Consider the following 5,960-nt stretch of genomic DNA (forward strand, 5'->3'; position numbering starts at 1 on the left):
TAAGAAAGATTCTCAGGTCCTTGCCTAAGAGATTTGCTATGAAGGTCACAGCCATAGAGGAGGCGCAGGACATCTACAACATGAAGGTGGATGAGCTCATTGGTTCTCTCCAAACCTTTGAAATGGGCTTGGGTGAGTATGCTGAGAAGAAGAACAAAAGTATAGCTTTTGTATCTAATGCTGAAGAGGAGTCAGAAGCAGGATATACTGGAGGTGATGAAAGTATATCAAAAGCCTTAGCCATGCTTGGGAGACAGTTCAACAAGTTCGTGAAGAAGATTGATCAAAGAGGTAGACCCAATGTCAAGAATATCCCGTCTGACATTAAGAAAAGATCAACTTCTGATGAGAAGTTCAATCACGGCAAGGGAATCCAGTGTCATGGTTGTGAAGGGTATGGACACGTCAGAGCTGAATGCCCTACTTACCTCAAATTGCAAAATAAGGGGCTAGCTATCACATGGTCTGAAGGAGACTCTGAAAGTGAATCTGAAGGAGAATCTGCCAAACATGTCACTGCACTAACCAGTGTTTGTGCCTCTAATGATGACTCAAGTGCAGATGAACTGACCTTTGATGAACTTGCTGCAGCCTATAAGAAACTGTGTTCCACCAGTGCAGAAGTGCGTGCACAAGGAGAAAAGCAAAAGAAACTCATCAAGGAACTGGAAGATGAGAGACAAAAGCAACTGTCTGTCATAGAGGGTCTAAATGGTGAGATAACCCTGCTGACCTCCAAGCTGAATCAGATGACTAAATCCATCAGAATGATGAATAAGGGAACTGACACCTTGGAAGAGATTCTAAAGGTGGGACAGCAGTCTGGAACCAAATCTGGCCTTGGATTTGGGAAAAGATCCTCAACTGAACACAAACGCCCAAAGGCTAAAGTTCAGAAGTTCAAGCGGAAGTCAAAGCCAATGTCTCAACATCGAGGAACTAGGATGAATGATCATCAGAAGAGGAAATACCAGGAGTGGAGGTGTCACCACTGTGGTAGGCTTGGTCATATAAAAGCCTTCTGCTACTGGATTCATGGTTTCCCTAACCAAGCCTCGCATGTCAGGCTTAAGCATAAAACACATAAGCGTTATGTTCCCATTAAGAAGCAACAATGGTATGTTAGGATAGCACACACTGCTCTAAGGGCTTCTACCAGAGAAGACTGGTACTTTGACAGTGGATGCTCAAGACATATGACTGGTATGGAAAATCTACTGGTAGATATTCAACCTCACACTACCAGCTATGTGACCTTTGGTGATGGTGCCAAAGGAAAAATAAAAGGTGTGGGCAAACTGGACTGTTCTGGAGTGCCAAAACTGAATAATATGTTGTTAGTAAGAGGACTAACTGCAAACCTCATCAGCATAAGTCAGCTGTGTGATCAAGGGTTTCATGTTCAGTTTACTAAGGAGCTATGCATTGTGACAAATGGTGACAATCAGGAAGTTATGAGAGGAACCAGGTCCAAAGATAACTGCTACCTGTGGGAACCTAAAGTCTCTAACTTTTCCACAACATGCTCCTCATCCAAGGAAGAACAGGATGTGAAGTTGTGGCATAGACGTCTTGGACATCTCCACTTACGGGGAATGAAGAAGATTATATCCAAGGAAGCAGTCAGAGGAATTCCAAAGCTTCTGATTGATGAAGGAAGAGTCTGTGGAGAATTCCAGGTGGGCAAGCAAACCAAGATGTCACATCCGAAGCTGGGACATCCCACAACCTCCAGAGTTCTGGAACTGTTGCACATGGACCTAATGGGACCTATGCAGGTTGAAAGTCTTGGTGGGAAGAAATATGCATACGTGGTGGTGGATGACCATTCCAGATACACGTGGATAAGCTTCATCAGAGAGAAGTCTGATACATTTGATGTTTTCAAAGACCTGTGCATAAGACTTCAAAGGGAAAAGGACAGTTGTGTGGTCCGGATTAGAAGTGATCATGGTACGGAGTTCAAGAATTCCAAGTTTGATGAGTTTTGCTCGTCTGAAGGAATAAGTCATGAGTTCTCCTCCCCTATAACTCCTCAGCAGAATGGAATAGTTGAAAGAAAAAATAGAACTATTCAAGAATCTGCCAGAGCAATGATTCATGCAAAGAAGCTCCCCATGCACTTCTGGGCTGAAGCAATGAATACCTCATGCTATGTTCACAACAGAGTCACCTTGAGAAAAGGAACCTCCTCCACTCTATATGAAATATGGAAAGGCAGAAAACCCACTGTGAAGTACTTTCATATCTTTGGAAGTAAATGCTACATTCTCACAGATCGTGAACAGAGAAGGAAGCTAGATCCCAAAAGTGATGAAGGTATATTTCTGGGATACTCCACTAACAGCAGAGCCTACAGAGTGTTCAACTACAGGACCAATGTCCTGATGGAATCCATAAATGTCATTGTGGACGATAAAGAGGAAGGAACCGATGTCATGGAGGATGTTGAAACATTCATTGACAGTTCAACTGACAGTCCAGTCAAGTCTGAAGAAGTACAGGAACCTCCTCCTGAATGTGAAGTAGATGTAACCACCAAAGTGCCATCTATCAGAATTCAGAAAGACCACCCTAAGGATCTTATCATAGTGGATCCCACCAGTGGTGTAACTACCAGGTCACGGGGAATAAACTCAAATTCCTGCTTTGTATCCAAGGTTGAACCAAAGAATGTGAAAGAAGCCCTGACTGATGAATACTGGATCACTGCCATGCAAGAGGAACTTGAGCAGTTCAAAAGGAATGAAGTCTGGGAGCTAGTTCCAAGACCTGAAGGAACCAACATCATTGGTACCAAGTGGATCTACAAAAACAAATCTGATGAGAAAGGAGTAATTACTATGAATAAAGCAAGACTAGTAGCTCAAGGATACACTCAAGTTGAAGGGGTAGATTTTGATGAGACATTTGCTCCTGTGGCTAGGCTTGAGTCCATCAGATTGTTGTTGGGGGTAGCATGAATCCTGAAGTTTAAGCTATTCCAAATGGATGTGAAGAGTGCATTCTTGAATGGCTACCTGAATGAAGAAGTCTATGTGGAACAACCTAAAGGGTTCTGTGATCCTAACCAACCTGAGCATGTATACAAGTTGAGGAAAGCCTTGTATGGGTTGAAACAAGAACCTAGAGCATGGTATGAAAGGTTAACCGAATTTCTGACCTCAAATGGATACAGAAAGGGTGGCATAGATAAAACCTTGTTTGTGAAGGATGAAGAAGGCAAAATCATGATAGCTCAAATCTATGTTGATGATATAGTCTTTGGTGGAATGTCAGAACAAATGGTTCAAAAATTTGTTCACTAGATGCAGTCTGAGTTTGAAATGAGTCTAGTGGGAGAACTGACCTATTTCCTTGGAATGCAAGTAAACCAAATGGAGGACTCTATGTTTCTCTCCCAAAGCAAGTATGCCAAGAACATAGTTAAGAAGTTTGGTATGGATAATGCTAGGCACAAGAGGACTCCTGCTCCCACTCATCTGAAGTTGACCAAAGATGATGGAGGGCCTAGTGTTGATCAATGCCTGTATAGAAGCATGATAGGTAGTCTGCTGTACCTAACTGCAAGTAGACCTGACATTTCTTATGCAGTTGGAGTGTGTGCCAGATATCAAGCAGAGCCTAAGGTGAGCCACTTGAATCAAGTCAAACGGATTCTCAAGTACATCAATGGGACCTGTGACTATGGGATGCTGTATTCACATGGGTCTGAGTCTGTCCTATCTGGGTACTGTGATGCTGACTGGGCTGGGAGTGCTGATGACAGAAAAAGCACATCAGGTGGATGCTTCTTCTTGGAAGACAACCTCATATCTTGGTTCAGCAAGAAGCAGAATTGTGTTTCTCTGTCCACTGCAGAGGCTGAATACATAGCTGCTGGAAGCAGTTGTTCCCAACTGGTTTGGATGAAACAGATGCTCACTGAGTATAATGTCACTCAAAATGTCATGACATTGTTCTGTGATAATCTCAGTGCCATCAATATCTCCAAGAATCCCATCCAACACAGCAGGACCAAACATATTGACACTAGGCACCACTTCATCAGAGATCTGGTGGAAGACAAGGTGATCACTTTGGAACATGTAGCCACGGATCTTCAACTGGCTGACATATTTACAAAGGCTCTGGATGCTACTCAGTTTGAAAACTTAAGGAGCAAACTAGGAATATGTCTCTCTGAGACCTTATAGCAACCACTGATGGTTGGGATAAATTGTTTAATATCTCTGCCTATTAAACAATTTGTACTAGGCTATGATTGGTCAACAGATCATAGCTATGCTACTTGCAACAAGGGTGGATACAAGAGGGTAAGGAGACACCCTACTGTGAGAAGGCCAATGTACCTGCAGGAGTTCAAGGATGCTGTTCATGCAGGAGTGGTTCTGGATGTCAGAAACAAAATCATGGCATCTGATATGGTGGTACCTACTGTAATGCAAAAGTGGGTGATTACTTGATCAAAGATGTGAAGCAAGATCAAGTGGATGGTAACTTGGTTGAAACTGTGAAGTCAAACCAAGTCTGTAACTCTGTCATTATTCTCTGGTTATGTTGTTGGCTTTGGCAACATTTTTGACAAAAAGGGGGAATAACCCCTGACAAACAGAGTGAGTCTCTACAACAGACTCTCATGACGACAGATTCCTCCCCTGCAACGATTGTGTGTTGAAGTTTAGATTTAACTTCTGTATGTGTGTGCTGCTGTGTGAAGTTTTTATTTAACCTCCATATGTGTGAGTGTGTTGCCACTCTGAGTGTATTAGCTAGTATTAATTCCTGCTAGGTATGTGATTCCGCTGCCATGAACTCTGTTATGGGGATCAAAGTGTTTTAGCCAAAAATTTGCCAAAGGGGGAGTTTGTAGGTGCTTAATTGGCTGCATTATATGGTAAAACACTAGCTGGTTACTAATGTCTTGACCGATGTCATGACATGTATGTGTGACTACATTGTAGTTGCTGCAGGACTAGCTAACACAGGATTTATTGAATGTCAAACTGGATACTGTGACATTCATACCTGTCAACAGATACTAAGGAATAGAACAGCTAGTGTTCTGTTAGAACTTAGTATTTATTTCCAGTCTGGTTATCAAGGAAAGACCAGATCTGGCATGAGGCCTGCTGACTGAATGTCAAACTGGATGTTATGACATTCATTGACTGCAGCTACTGAACATTAGACAGAGTGGTGTTCTGCTATACTTCAGCATGTAACATAGTTTGTTATTCAAGAGAATAACAGAACTAACTGAAGGCCAAATGTGTAAATGTTAAGTTGGACACTTTGACATTTATTAATGTAAGTTGTTACTGTAGTATGGTCTTTTTGATCATGTACAGGTCAGCAAAATTGTACAGTCTGTTTTCTGGAAAAACAGACTCAGCATATGGACCTTGATGTCAAGCTGAATGTCGTGACATTCATGCCTGACAGCATATGCTATATTGTAGGTTGTTCAGTTTTCTGTTTCAGCTTTTTCTCAGGCTATTCTTCAGGGATTCAACAACTGAGAGAAAATCCAGGAAATCAACAACCAAGCTACATTCAATGAACCTAACAAATAGCCTATTTGTTAGTAACCTAAATGTTGAATTTATGGCAACTTGCGTGACCTTAAATTCAGGAGAATACAGGTGCAAAAGCCCAGGGTACTGCAATATAAAAGGAAGGCGTTCCTTCATTCAGTTTTAGGGATTTTGAGGCGTGAAGATTTTGTGTGTCCATCATACTTCACTGCTGTATTTTTGTGAGTCTTGTATTAGACGTATCTTGTAAGCCAAGCCATTATCAAGTAGATGATAGCTGTGGCATAGGGTGTTCATTGAGTTGTAAGTGTTGTGTCGCTCAAAGCTTTTAAGCGTGAGTGCTGTGTATCTTGATTAAAGCTGTGAAGCACAATCAAGAGTTGTTTGAAGTGTGACTTCAACTTGTCTTTAATATTGTTTAAA

This window comes from Lathyrus oleraceus, chromosome 5 (assembly GCF_024323335.1).
Source record: "Lathyrus oleraceus cultivar Zhongwan6 chromosome 5, CAAS_Psat_ZW6_1.0, whole genome shotgun sequence".
NCBI classification, from domain to species: domain Eukaryota; kingdom Viridiplantae; phylum Streptophyta; class Magnoliopsida; order Fabales; family Fabaceae; genus Lathyrus; species Lathyrus oleraceus.